Source organism: Amblyomma americanum, chromosome 2, assembly GCF_052857255.1.
Source record: "Amblyomma americanum isolate KBUSLIRL-KWMA chromosome 2, ASM5285725v1, whole genome shotgun sequence".
Lineage (NCBI taxonomy): Eukaryota > Metazoa > Arthropoda > Arachnida > Ixodida > Ixodidae > Amblyomma > Amblyomma americanum.
The window spans coordinates 110992465-111008116 of NC_135498.1; positions in this window are offsets into that span (position 1 = coordinate 110992465).

A 15652-nucleotide genomic window follows, 5' to 3' on the forward strand; every position below is an offset into this window, starting at 1 on the left:
CATCAGGGATGACCCGTCCTCAATTTCATGCAAGACCTCGAAAGGCGCCATCGATATTGAAATCTTATCTTCGGTTGCAGGGCCTGAACATTTCGACCGAAAAGTGTTCACTTGTGGCGTTCACACGCAAAATAATGTCACGCTACACCATTCGCAATATTGGTGAAGCCATTCCTTATGAGAGAAGCCACAGATTCCTTGGTGTTGACATCGACAGGAACCTCTAGTGGAGTCCACATGTCTACGACATGAGAAAGATACTAATTGCGATTGTCCACGTCCTCTCCTTCCTCGGGGGAAAGTCCTGGGGCTCATCAGTGCGCTCTATGCTGCAACTGTACCGTTCCCTATTTCTGGGCTACATGCGGTACAGTCTTCCGATATTCAGTTCCATTAGAAAGACAAATATCAAGACTCTTCAAAGTGGGCAAGCGCAAGCTCTCCGTATCTGCCTTGGACTGCCTAAATGTACATCAACAACAGCAACTGTTCTTGTTGCCTGGGAATATCCTGTTACTACATACATTGCTGTTGACACCATGAGAACGCATATTCGGCACCTCACAGGGGTTCCCTGTCATCACCTCGCAACACTCCCAAAAATTAGGCCGCGTAGTGCATTCGCCAAAGTCATTGAAGCTCATCGCCCATATCTTCCATCGGAGTTCACCCCTGCGTCAAGACCGTGCTGACCCTTATGGAGTCTTCATGAACCTCGGGTTCACCTCTACAATCCTGGAATTACGAAGCCAGCTTGTATATCACTACCCGCTCTTAAGCAACTGACATTGAATCACCTGCATTCTTACCACAGTCACCGCATACACTTTTACACAGATGGATCAGTTCACTGGACCAGTTCTGCGGGGTTGGCGGTGATACCGGCCAGATCCATCTTCATCAAAGTGAAGGCCACCTGTCCAACATCTTCAACTGGTGCGGAACTCGCAGCATTACGGGCTGCGGTAGAGTTCTTCAGTCAAGAACCTCCACATGACTGGACGGTTTTCACAGACTCTACAGCAGCCCTTCAAGCCCTGCAAGCTGCGCTACGCCGCGGATTGCAGGAACAACTTGTTTCTGAGATCCGTCTACTGTACCACGACACCGTTTCCAAAGGTCATGACATCACTTTTCAATGGCTGCCAGGACACTGTGGTATAAACGGTAATCACCAGGCAGATGCGGCTGCGCGCTCTGTTCACAACGACGGACTTCCATTGAGGATCCCAATATCAAGATCTGACGCAACGTGTGAGCTTCGCCCTTTGGCGCTGGAGCTCACACTTTTAGCGTGGGACACGGGAGAGTTTTTCAACCTCCGCCTCAAGGCACTGGACCGTAGGCTGCGCCTTCATCTTCCACATAACTTAGCACGTCGCGATGCAACATTGTTATGCCGTTTATGGATCGGCGTTGCTTTTACCAACCACTATGCTTTCCGGATAGGGATGGCCGACAGTCCTGCCTGTGAAAGCTGCGGTTGTGAGGAGAGCATCGCGCATCTTCTCTGTGAGTGCCCTGCATTTGCGAGTGCAAGACATACACTGTGTTGTGCCCTGGACCGCCTCGATCCTCGCCCATTAACAGAGCAAAAGATCCTCGGTCCGTGGCTCCAGCAGTCGACTGCCCTCAAGGCATACAAGGCACTTTTGCCTACTTGAGAACGACTGGATTGAGTAACAAATTGTGACAACGTTGTGCGTGTGTGTGTGTGTTATGCCTTTTTCCCCTTCTCTCTTCCTCCTTTTAGCCCCCTAATCCCTCTTCCCCAGTGCAGTTTAGCCAACCGGAACCCCTTCCTGGTTAACATCCCTGCCCTTCCCTCCTCCTCTTTATCTTTCTATAGGTAGCAGCCGATATGAGTCGGCTTGCTATACACTATGAAATTTAGATCTCCCCCTTGTCTTCCTGTTAGGACGTCCGGGAATGGCAACATGTTGTTGACTTCTCGTATTGTGAACTGAATAGAATGCTTGACCGAGTTGTGGTGTGTAACGAAGTTTTCGACCTGCGATGTCTTCAGAATGCAGAATCAATCGTCAATGTAACGAATGAAAGCTTTTTTTTATTAAATGACGTCAGTGATTTCTCTTCGATGGCCGCCATCGTTTGGTTGGCAACAGTCGCCGATATCGCGGCGCCCATGGCAGTGCCGCTGGTCTGCTTATAAATGTCTCCTTTCAAGCAGAAAGCTGTGCTTTTAGGCAGAAATCCAAAACCTGGCCGAGGTCTTCGGTATTCAGGCTTGCTTCATTGTGGAAAAAGCAAAGGGCAGAGAAATGCTAGTTAAGAGCGAGACGATTGTAGAATAAAACCATGACCTCGTCCGCTTCCAGTTGTACGTGAGAAAGACGTTAGACGAACTGGCTGGAGTTGTACACGCGCGTTGAGGTGCTGCCTGTCAGAGACGATAGGACTCGGTGGAGGTAGGCCGAGAGTGTCTCAAGTGGTGAGGCGGTGAAGTCGACGATGGGGTGCAGCGAAGTGCTAGGTTTATGATTATTTGGCAGTCCGTAAAATGCCGGAGCTGAGCCATTCGATGTGATCAAGCGTAAGTAGAAGTGTTTTGATTCCGGGTGGGGCTTGAAGGTGGATGCTAAAAGTTTGTTCATTCTGGTCTTAAGTTGCGAAGTTGGATGATTTTCCAATTGCTCGTAAGCTTTGCTGTAAAAGTGTATTCTAACTTTTTTCATCGTAATCCTGCCGGTCGAGAACCACCGTCCAACTTCCTGTGTCTGCCGGGAGGATGACGATGTTTTGGTCGCTACGAAGTTCTCAGAGAGCTCTTGGAGAGCTCTGGGAGAGCTGTACATTCTCGAGGAGAAATGTCAGCTCTCCGAGCAAATGTTGAGCAAAATTAAATTATTGGTTGGCGTCAGTTTTCTTTGAACTGCTTTCATGAACTCAAGCAGACGCATTTCCGTCGAAGATGTTTTCGTTCAAATCTTTCAGCGAACACCTTCAAAAATATTAAAAGACAGCCGCTTCGGGGTAAGAATATGGTTTTTGCAGCCGAGAATTACCAGTGTAGGGGTACACCATAAAACGGTCAGTCATGCTAAGTAGTAAGCTGGTTAACTAGTTTTTAGTAAAAAAATTCTTCAGTACTAGAGTCACGCGCCTCGCTGCATTTAGAGATTTGTAGCCGGTCGTTAGTTATAGCCATATCAGTTTTTCGAATTTAGAAAACGCGATCACCCTCGCCGCAGTGGCTAAAGAAAATTTGGTTGCATCGTGCGAAATTAAACGAGCGTTCGCAAGCATGCCGGCCATGCAAATCTTCCAGTGCACGTAACTAGTCGAAATGTAAGTCTAGTAGTTTATTGTGTACAACTATAATAAAGGCTAAAGCATTCACTAGATCCGCGAGGCAGCAGTTGCGACAATAGCCTTTTACCCCTTTCAGAAATACATCCTTGACACTTGTTCTGGTTTACGTACCTAAAATTCCACGTTATGCATTATATTATTGTACAATATCTTTAGGAACATCCTCGAAGCATTTGCAATTACTGTTTCTATTTTAGGGATACAGTACGCCCGCCTCCAGAGACTCGCTAAATCTTAGTGAACGATCCGTCTTGCCTGAGACTAAAAAATGCTGCGCTTGTCAACCTCTCTCTGCTTATATCTAGAGATCATGAGGCAAATGTAGCCACCCTTGGTACTAGAAATAGTTAAGGCTTGTTGCGATAGGAATACTAAAATAGCGTCGATTACGGTCCAACTTCCACTAGTATAAACCGGTTCGCTTCCACTAGTATAAACCAAGATTGCTGCCACCTCTTCGAGATAAACGGCATACCTGGGCATCGGTTGTCTGAATAAATGTTTTTTTGTGCCTCTAAACGAAGAAGACGTCATTGTTTCATATTTGAACAGCGCAATAAAACAACGGGACACAACGAAGAAAGGACACCACAAGCGCTGACTCGCAACTAGATTTTAATTCACGTCCAAGCATCTTAAATACTAAGAACGCCAAACACAAACAAGAGGGAAAAACCAAAAGAAAAACGATACAAAGCTGCTAATCATGCCCACAAAGGTGACAATCAGCACGAGCGCGAGACTACACATCTTGGCCGGATAAAAACATCATCTCTTTATCAGTTAGTGTGACAGAAGGATCACTAATACAGCTATCAGGTTCCAAGAGGATGTGAAAAGCCTCCAAAATTTCCCGCGTTAGGCTGTCATTATGTTTTCCTAGGATGACGGTGTTAGACAACAGAGGGGTGCAAGTACCTTCTCTCCAGTGGCGGGCAAGGTTACAAGAAGACCCATTACCTCGGGACCTGTGGTGCTCACTAAGACGAGCGTTGATGCAACGTCCTGTCAGGCCAATATAACTCAACCCGCAAGTGCACGGAATCCTGGTTTTTCCCTCTTGTTTGTGTTTGGCGTTCTTAGTATTTAAGATGCTTGGACGTGAATTAAAATCTAGTTGCGAGTCAGCGCTTGTGGTGTCCTTTCTTCGTTGTGTCCCGTTGTTTTATTGCGCTGTTCAAATATGAATCAATACCAACTCGCCCAGTTCGCAGCTTTAAAGACGTCATTGTGTTCATTGAGGTTCTTTGAACATTACGCAGGCACCCAGTGCTTTCCGAGGTGAACTGATTGACTGCTTCTCTAAAATGACCCATACGTGGGCTATCATGCATCCTGTGAGTATCCACAACTATGTTTTACGTGCAAGATATGAAGGTTATGAGGAAATGAAAGGTGCAGAAAATGCTCCGAGTTTAAGGTTCACGTTATTGTAAGGTACCGGCGGGGCCAGCTTTGCATATATATTGCCATAAACGGAAACGCCTTTCCTCGACCTGATTTAATCTGCACATTGAAAAATGGCCTAAATCACCGCGAACAATGCCTGAAGAAGACAGCGGAGAGGACGCCAGACCTGTCGTTTGCATCCATGCAGGCCTGCGAGCAGAACCAGTGTGAATGCGGTGTGGTAGTGGAGTCTAAGGCATATAGTCCCATAGACATATAAAGGTTCGCTGGGAGGCCAGCACAGGGATTTGAAACGGTTGAGCACCTTTTATTTAAAAGATCACAACAGGGGCTTGCTCCTAATTGTTACGTAGAGAGCGATGCATGGACCAGGCTTTCAGTGACCCAGTTTCTCGTGATAGTCATGTGAATGGGTGCCCAACGAAAGCGTATTGAAAAGAGCTTGATATGCTGTCGCTGTATCCAATTCGCAGGGCTAATCAACCGGCAAATTTTAAAGGGGAAGCCATGCTCTAAAGTTTGAAATGCAGATCTAAAGTCCATGAGAATTAGTACAGGTTGAGGCAGGACAGCTGTGTATTTTATTAAGGTTGCAATAATAAAAAAAATATCAGCTGCCGCGGGGGAAGAGCTCTATAAGGCGCTCTATAAGAGCTCTATAATACAATGGATAATAAAATGGAGCCAAGAGCTCTCCGCCAGTGGAAGTCGAGGACTGCACCACAAAACTCTGCTTCTAGAACAATCACACGAAAAGGAATCCATCAGTTAGATGATAATGTTGTAAAAAGCAGCTACTGAGGTATCAATGCCAGTCGTTTTCATTAGCACAGAGTAGACTAAATGAAAATGTCGTCTTCATATGTTTGCATGATGACTAGCCTGCGAGTTCTCTTCAATTGCTCTGAAAACTTGTATGAGCAGTAAGGGTTCAATACGATGCGGTGTAGGGTCCACACACATGCTTGCAGCTTCCTTTCCGTTAAGTGGAAGTTACGAGCTAGAGCAAATGGGTTTACAAAGTTAATAGTTCTCTAGCGAGGATATGAGGTAGCATATGGCATGTACAACAGAGTGCTTTTTTATTGCGAAAGCACTAGTTCAAGAGATCTAACCGGCTTACCGAGTTTATGTGAAACTGGACGTTGAGGGTGACCTTGGTCCATGCAGAAATAAAACAAATATTGTCGCTACTGGGTGTCGAACCCACGGCAGCGCGAAGAGATTAACTTCGCTGGCCACTGCACGAGAGCACAATACTGTTGTCGCAGCAGATCACAACTGGTATTCTTTTTGTTAGCCTTGCAAAAGATGGCACATACACAACTGGGGGATCGGCCAGGAATCGGTAGGCATAGACTGCTATGCACCTGAATATTTTAAAGAAAAAATAAACGCATGCTGGAGAAAAAAAAATCGGTGATTTAAACATCCAGGAGGGCATCGACAGAAAAAGGATGAGAGTTTGGATGATAAAGGAAACAGAAAATATTATTTTATTAGGTTTAAACGTAATAATGCAAAGAAAAGAAATATTGTAAGACTGAAAAATACTAGCGTGGAGCATTCTATGTCGTCTTTGTAAGACTGAACTTCGGCTCTGGAATCTTTAGCAGCTGGCGCCTAAAGAAGAAGACAACGAGAAGCGCTGATCGCTCCGACCCTCGTCCTATCATCTAGCCGCCTGTGTCCCTGCCACTCCAGCGCAGTGGGTATGTTCCAGCATTGTTTGAGGCAAAGCAACTAACCAACCAATTAACTTCGTGCGTGTTCCGCACTTACCACTGCCGCTGGTCTGTACCTAGACTGCACCGCTAGTTGTACGCTAAGTAGCACCTTTCAAGATGTTCCTTATTACAAGTGGTGGAGCTTCGCAGCCGCACATTGCCTACCGCCTCTGCGATGCCTGTGACCGTCACACAAACTGCATCACCACTTCCGTCGGCTGTCTTCTGTTCCGGCGCCGCGCGGCAGTGTAACTCGGCCTTCTTCGGCGGCACAGATGACACGGGTGTAGATGGTTGGTCGGTCTCCTATGACCGCGTATGCGCATACAATAAGTGGAACGGCAGCGTCCAGCTCTCCGATGTTATCTTTTATTTGAGTGACGTAGACAATCTCTGGTTTCGAAACCATGATGTTGACATGTCAAGCTGGGTGGCTCTAAAAGCTAGCCGGACGGAAGTCTTTGGCCGTCCCGCAATGGGTAAGCTTTGCGCCGAGCAACGCTTGCGAAGTCGGGCCCAGCAAACAGGTGAAAACTTGACCAGTTATATAAAAGATTTCGTCGGCCTCTGCAAACGTGTCAACGCTTCTATGATCGAGGCAGACAAGATCAGACATATTATGAAAGGCACCGACGATGATGCCTTCCAGATGATCGTCACCAAGGGTCCCCAGACTGTTTCCAATGTCATAAGCTACTGCACAATTTTCGATGAGCTGCGCAAACGCCGCCTTTCCACCCGGCGTGCTGGCTTTCAGGTAAACGCACTTTCCAGCTTGGATCCCACGGAGGACGGTGCTCTGGATTAACATTCGCTCCTCCGGCGCATCCAGCAGTTTGTCCGTGAGGAAGTCGTACGCCAGCTGTGCTTGTCTACTTGCCCGCCTACGCCTGCGCCGTCGCTCACTCCCAACCAATAGCGTGTCATCGAGGAGCAGGGCGCTGAAGTCCTGCCACCTCCTTTTCAGCCACCCACGGTCGCGGCTCCTCTAACGTACGCCGATGCTGTGGTGCGGTGGCGGCCTTCGCCTGGTGCCCCTGTCTACAGGCCACCTAACGGATTGTTAGAACTCCAGCGACCTGCGACCTCACCTTATCGTCCAGTTGCCCGCCCCGATCACAAGCGCAGCCACTTAACCGCTGGCGCACGCAAGACAGCCGCCCCATTTGCCACGCCTGTGGCGTCGCTAGCCACGTGACTCGTATGTGTCGCAGTCGTGACCACTATCCTCACGGGTATAGGCGTTAGCCGACATAAGACCGTCCGCCGTCGTACTCGCTTGCCTCACATGAGCCGCCTTCTGGATTCCTATACTCGTTACCACCTTCGCTCCCACCGCTCGCCGTCTCCTGGCCGACGTTCCCATTCTCCGATGCCCCGCCGCCTACCCTGTCCGCGAAATCTGTCTGCGGGGCGAACGAATCAGATCAGCCTAACCTCAAACACAGCTTAACTTGAGTAAGACATCGTCTCAAGGCGTGCCGATGACCTAGCAATGCAAAGCATAGCCCACCAGGCTAAACACAAGGTCCCGCACGTCAACACAGATTATTAACGCTAAAACTCTAAAACTTTTTTTATTACTACGGGAATATTAACAAACCTGCATCTCTGTATAGAACATGACCTAGGACACTTTCCTCCGTACAGCTGAAATTTACAAATATGGTTTCGAAGAAAAATAAAATGATAAGTAAAACGGGACGAAGAGACAAATGCAATGCCACCAAGCGAGGCTCAAAGAAGATCCAAGAGAATAAGGAGAACTAACTGAATCCATGTGTTATCTCCGGGGAAATATTGCTGCAGAACTGAATACGCAGAAACCGTAAGTGGCGTTCCTGGCCTGCTGGCGACTGTGCTCATGCAACGGGCATCAGTCGTGCAAGAACATGGCACACAAATTGTCTTTTCATGCGTGTGTATACATTATTAGCGTTATCATAGCAAAGAAATAGGTGCCTTGCTGTGAAAGAAAGGTCGGTAGCAAATGCCGTGACAGAACGGAAAAACATAATAGTGTTAGAACACTGTTAATGAACTAGGCGGCACACTCCAGACAAAAGAGCAGTGCACAGCTTCGCGTAGCTTTAGAACATATCTATCTCTATAGTGGTTCTACGCTCGGCACAAGCATGCATTTTGTCTAATGTGTAGCGCATCACAGAACGCAACTATTGGTGTTGGTAATACTTGTAGATATCAAATTGCTCTATATCCGGCATGCGTGTGGTTATGTGTAGCCTGTGTAGCCTGTAGTTTTCAACCACCTCCTGGTATGGGGCGAGTTTTTTTGCATCCTCCAACAGATCTGGCTGCTGTAGCGGTCCGGCGGCTCGGCTAGAATATACTCGAGCCATGTTGTGGGAAACTTCGTTCCCGAAAAGGGCGTGGGTGGGGTCTCTATTAGTTCGATAACCGCACTCATCCCTCACCGATGCACATTCAGTAACCTGGAGAAGGTTACAAACACCTTTCCATACACTACATGATGTCAAAACATATACTTCGAAACATCCCCTGAAACAGTGGACGAAGTGTTGTCAACGAACGATTCTGTTCCACATCCTACGGGCATGTCGCAATGAACCGACAGTGTACAGAACAGGCATTACAGAAGAACAGTTGTAGGCAATATTGTGCAGCTCCGACCTGGCCATTTAAGCCAAGGTCATATCCCGCGAGGGAACAGCCGCCGTGGTCCAAGGCTAGCGGTCGGCTAACAAAACCACTATTCCATGTCTATGCGCAGCAGGACTTCCCCTTCTCCAACCAGAACCGGTAATTTATGTACCATTAAATGTCTTTACGCAAGCTCACATTCTGCATACAAATATAGCCTGTTTCTTCCGCAATATATAATGATCTACGCTGTTTGTGTGGTTCCACACTCAACGTGGTCTTTTGTTTCCTCTGCAGAAGTATCAGAAGATATACAACCTGGACGTGCATAAGTTTATTAGCGCTCTAGGGGTAAGTATATAGGTTTTATCAGAAAACTGAGTTCTTACTTATATTTGCTCAAATGGAAAGTGTATATAGTCCCGCAATTTTTTGTTTGCGACATGAAGAGGGGTTGAGGCTTTTCGTCAACTGATTAACTTCCTTTTAAGAGCTGCAATTACTTCTGGTAATTGGTGTTTCAGAATACTACACACGTGCTCGTGAAATACATCCTGAACCAAACAACTCTTCCACTGATCTCTATAATGGCCACTGGTGTGCTGAACTCTTTTTAGGTCAAAGCTTCATTTTGCACTAAATGGAATCGAGGGCCTCTACCTGTTGAATCTTTCGCGCTATCCTGATTAACTCGCAAGCAAAGACCAGCCCACAGTCGAGCGCCTGTGCTTTTGTGCCATTGCTCGCAATGCTGTTCGAATAAAAACCATTTTTTTCAATCTGTTTTTCTTAACATCAGTATGGTGCCGGTGAATCGTTGCTCATCTAAAATATTTGGTGCCGAATCCTGTGGTTCTACGGCCAGGACAGCCTAAACGCTTCGAATGGGGTGTTTTTTTATGGAGAATCCGAAATGCAAGCGCAGGGACCGATGGGTACAAACACACGACGTATCAGAGGCAAGTGTGCTTCTTACTTCCCGATGCTGTGACAGTTCGTCAACTACAATCCATGTATGAGTGACTCAGCACGAACAAAAACGAGCTGAAGAAGATTTATGACGAGCGCGGTGAGGTACACTTGAAATGATTAGGAAAATTTTGAGATGAAGTACACTGCGGTCACTGACTACGTAAACAAGGGAATGCGCATGCTGACCGACCTTTGCAGTCATCATAGCCGGCTTTAATGAACAGCGGCCTAAGGACGAGAAGCTGCTTCTCGAGTCGTCGGTACCTCTCCTCAGTGAACCGCAGCCAAGTTACGGAACATCATAACTACATTCTCTGAGACTTGTTCTGAACAAACGACGCTTGAAAAGAGTTTGTTCATCTGATGCATTGAAACATCACGGCACTGGAACCAACTTCCCAGGCTCATCGATGAATTAATGCCTTCAGTGTATTCAAAATGCACTATCTAACATTGCATAATTGAGGGAATATCAGTATGTACTATTTCTTTGCCTGTGTGTTTAATATTTTGTTAAAAACGCAAGAATGGGCCCGAGAAGGGCCTGCAGTATCTGTAAATAAATAAATATATTTAAGAAACACTCCATACAGCCACCGCGGTAGCTCCGTGGCTGTGGTGCTCGGCTGCTAACTGGAAAGATGCGGGTGTGATACTTCCTGCGATGGTCGCAACTCAATAGAGGCGGATGCGATATTATAGAGGACTGTTCAATGTCATTGCCCGTTAAAGAACCCTAGGCGGTCTGAATTATCCGGAGCCCGTTACTAGGCTCTCTCTCGCAGCTTGAGTCGCTTTGGGACGTTAAATTTTATAAAACGAAAAATGAAAAACATTTCATCACTCCTCTCTGTAATGCCGCTGATCGTAAAGGCTGGCAAAAAATAAAATGAGATTAAAGCAAGCCACGCTCACACCACAAGGGACCGCTTCCACTAATTGCCGGCTTTTTCTGAAAAGTGACACAGCTTCATTCGTGGCTGGCTTTCCTACAACAAACAACTGTTACGTGGGCAACGTTATTGAGATGTTGAGGAGAAGGTTTTGAGGCAGAACATGAGTGAACGTCAGTACTTCGCCCGGCAAGGCTTATGGTCGCTCCTTCGTTTGACGAGACACAACACAACCTTTCGCAAGCTCCTCGACCACATCATCAACATCCGGGAGCTGAATGGTTTCGCTGGGGGCAAGTTATTTTTTGCTATGATCTGTGACGTCATTTCCGGATGCTACCACAGCTTCAGTGAAACTCGTTGTGCAGGTGTTGACCGAGGCTCAATGGCGACGTCGTCAGAACTGCAGGTTTTGCTCGCATTGCTGGCTAATGACCACGACCCAGAGCTTTAGTACGTCTGGGCAGCCCTGCAAGGGTTCCCGAGAGCTCTTCGTTCTGCAAGCCAATTGGAGATTTCACCGGGTGATGCCATGCCGAACTTCCTTTACAGGAGACGAGACATTTTTGCTGAAGCGCGTGAGGTGTTTCCGCTCGGCCACAATGGGCCATTGAGCCCGACAGTGCCATCGACGACACCTGCTACATATATAGCGGTTCTCATGCCTCTAGTACGTGTAACTTCGATGTGCGCTAAAAGCATCATTAATGCGCGGTCCGTGTGATGACCACACGACCGTATGCGTGCCCTTTGGGAAGCATCGGTCTAAAGTGCAGATCGGATTACACCGGTGTGTCCTCTTGGAAATGCGTCGTTCGTCGACACTGAGACCGAGTGATATCTATGACAGCAGCGATCCTCCGAAGTGCAGGCGCTCTGCTGGACCGGGCGATTTTGCGGATCTCCTCTCACTTTTCGCGACCATTGAAAACGTACTGTGACACAGTGACATGGGCCCCACTGTCTACAAGGCATTGTAGATCTGTAGCGATCGCAATCCGGCGAACCCTCTTTACAGCGAAGACTGAATGAGAAGGGAAACACTTGTAGCTCACAGAGATTCTGTCGCTGAGGCACTGAGCCGGATAATTGGTGTAAAGCACTACAACAGGATACAGAGGTTCGCCACAGGCACGGAATGAACATTACGATCTCTCGGCCGACGGTACAGGGGCACTGGAGCTGTGGCTTCGACAGCCGATGAGCTTTTGTATACCAAGCACTTCTCAATTTGACTGCGCGCAAAGAAATATTGTGCAGCGGCAATTAACAGCTTAGCATTGGACAGTCCCATTGACAGAAATGCCTATATATATGATCTCATAATCCTTCTAAGAAAACGACGACATTCTTCGAGTCGGTGGACTTTGTTCCGCTTGAAATCCTCCAAACTGCGAGAGCATGCTGCTATCCTTGAAATATAGCATGACTTTATAATTTTGCTTCGGAGCGCTGCACAACGAAACCAAGCACACTTTTACACAGGTGCTCGAGCGCTACTAGATATCCCGAGCACGTAGTTTGGTCAGACGAGTGACCCGTGACTGCTGTTCATGCCAGCGATTCAGGAAGAGCTCAGGAACGCTCCAGCCACATTTATTTCGAAGTGCCTGCGTGCGTAAACAAAACCCGTCTAGATTGTTGGAATTGGTTTTGCAGGACCGCTCTTCGTAATATCGACTAATGAAGAAACGAAATGTTACAGATTACTGTTTACATCAGCCGTATCAGCAGGGTCTCCGCCGGATGCGACAACGTAAAGGCTTTCAACGAGGCTTCTGTCCATCTCCATTGTCTCTATGAAATACCGTCCAACGAGGAAGCAGCCAGGCATCTTTGCAATACCGGCTCCTGGTGGAAGTTCTTTTCGCCAGTGCCCCGAGATGGGGAAGGCAATCTAAGCGACGATTAAGGACCGTAAAGCTTCCACTGATTAAGGGATGCTATAGCTTCGAGGACATAACATGATAAGGAAGCCGTTTGAAAATAAAATATGGAAGACCCAGAAGACCTCTGGATGTGATGGAAGAAGGTATATCTTGCGACTTTGTTCTGCGCATCAAAAATGGAAAGACCCGCTAAGTTAACGTTGGTTACATTTTCGTGGAAATTGAAACTTGATCATGGCCACTGTGTAAGCTTACATCTTTGGTGGATACAAGTGTAACATGCTACTCATGCGCTCTGGGAACACAAGACTAAACTACTGGATGGGTTGGTCACCACCATTGCGACTCAGAATGCGCTTTACTTGGTGCTGAACACACACGCAACAGTAATTCGCGGCCGGAAGTATGCAATTTCAAACAGCTGAAGCAGACATGGGTAGAAGTTCAGGCTAGTTTGTTGTAGCTGCAAAACGTTGAAACTTGGCTACGATGTTGTATGCTTGGAAGCGCAAAATACCGGACGACGGACAGAGTAAGGGAACACAAAAAACAGGTTCACGAGCTCTACTACCAACTGTTTACTCATGCTGTGGTACAGGGGTATATAGAAACAGAATTGTCGAGCATGCGCGTGGAAAAGGCACACAAATCGCCCATCAGACATGCGCACAAGTTAATCAAAAAAGACTCTAGAAAGGCACATTCCGATGAATAAACGTGTACAGACGTGTCACTGACACAACGATCGGACAGCTTTCGGATATAATAAGCCTCTAGAACGAGCCTAGCCTTATCATTGCCGCTCTTGCCTAGAACCGTGGTTTTCTCCAACCTTGCCCTACACGTGCATGAAGCAATGTGACGCACGAGATTAGCACTAGTGTCTTTGTTTTCTATGTTTTTGGCATGCTCCCGTAGCCGGTCATTAATACAGCGGCCAGTTTGGCCAACGTATGAAGCCCCACATGAGAGGGGAATGCAGTACACCACTCCTATTGCACATTTGGTGTAGGCGATCCCATGTTTTTTGTTGCAGCCCCTGCAGGCACAACCCGTGATGCAAGGGCATAGCTTATATAGCTTGTTGGGTGCTGAGAACACCCAAGGCACACGGTGCCTGCCAGCCACTTTTTTAGGTTGTGCGTGAGTTGGTGTACATAAGGGATCACCACCGGCGTCGAAGAAGGGGGCTCAGACCTTTTTTGGGCGCCTTTGTGCTTCTGCAGGAGGGTTTCAGCGACAGCTGAAATGACCGGGCCAGGGAAGCCTGCTGATAAATGTTGCTCAACCTGATCATTGACACTCTGTTGCATTTTATGAGGGCAAGATTTTTGAAGCGCAGACTCCAGGCAAAGCGACGCAATACCTCGTTTTACCACCTTGGAATAAGCCGAGTCGTATCTGAGCAGCTCTTTGTTGGCTGGGGGAGTACATCCAGCAAATATGGTCTGGCAGAACATAAGCTTGAGGTCTAAAAAACGCAACGCCTGACTTTCAGGTAGTTCATGGGTAAAAACTAAACCTTTCCCGAGTCGATTAAAAGTATTTAAAACAAGTGAAACAATATGGTCAAGGGATGTAGAGTTCCCTGGTCTTAAACTGATTAAAATGTCATCAACATATCTAAAAACTTTAAAAACTGGCCCCCCTTGAAAATTTTGTGCAAGGAGGCGGTCAATTGAAGATAAAAATATGTCACATAAAATCGGAGCTACACAATAGCCTATACAGATACCTTTACGCTGCAGAAACACTGGTGGTCTTGAGAGGTAAAATTTACCTGCAAGTAGTATTCTAGTAACCTTAAAAAATTATCTACCGAAATTCCAGCTGAGTTCTGGAAGGCCACAGCCCCGTAGCCTTCAATGCTTTCTCTGACCAAAGCTAACAGCTCAGCATGTGGAACAGAATAAAACAAGTCTTGTATATTAATGGAAAAGACTAAATCCATCCGATCGTTCGTCTGCACAAAATCGGCCACTTCTTGTGACTTCTTAATCAGAAAGGGGTAATCAAGGGGAATGTGTATAACCTTGCTGAGCAAGAAACGGCTGACGTTGTGTTGCCACGAGCCCTTCTCGCTAACAATAGTCCTAAATGGCATATCCGGTTTGTGCGTTTTTTCCGAGAAGAAAACATCCAGGGAATTCTTTGAGCTGGCATTGATGGCAGTTGCCAAGGACGACAAATGTAGGCTGCTTCAAAAGGCAATGAATTTTGTTTTCACCCTGGCTTGGCTTCGTTTTACGCGCACAAAAGTTTTGTGAACAGCTTGGAGAGCTTTTTCATTAAAGAGGCCATGAGGCATCACAACAAACATGCCTTTTTTATCAGACTGAAGTAAGCTTAGACCATTGTCCTTAAAATATTTTACAACGGAGAAGTCATCAATGGTACCAGTCTAACAGGACATGGAATACTTTGCACACCTTTTTAAGCAGTCCACTCCGTCCAGTAGGCAACGTTCCTGGTCTTCGCGTTTTGCCTTTGAGGCAATAGTCCTGTTGATGGCGAGGAGTTCATGGGCGGGTACCTTAGGTTGAATGCCGAATTTGGGGCCTTTTTCCAGGACGCGTGAAATCCTTTCAGGAACGCATGCCCCACCGGTGAAGACCACACGTTCCTTCGTGTGTTCCGGCCTATTCTTGCGAGATGTTGTCATAAGATGGCCTAGGACAGCTCTCCATTGCTGTTCTATAAGGAATCCTGAACTTGGCTGCGAGTCGGCGGATAACAACTGAAGTAAAAGACGGGAGCTAAAAAAAAGGACCTTTATCCTTATCCGATTTGTATAGGCGGAAAATCG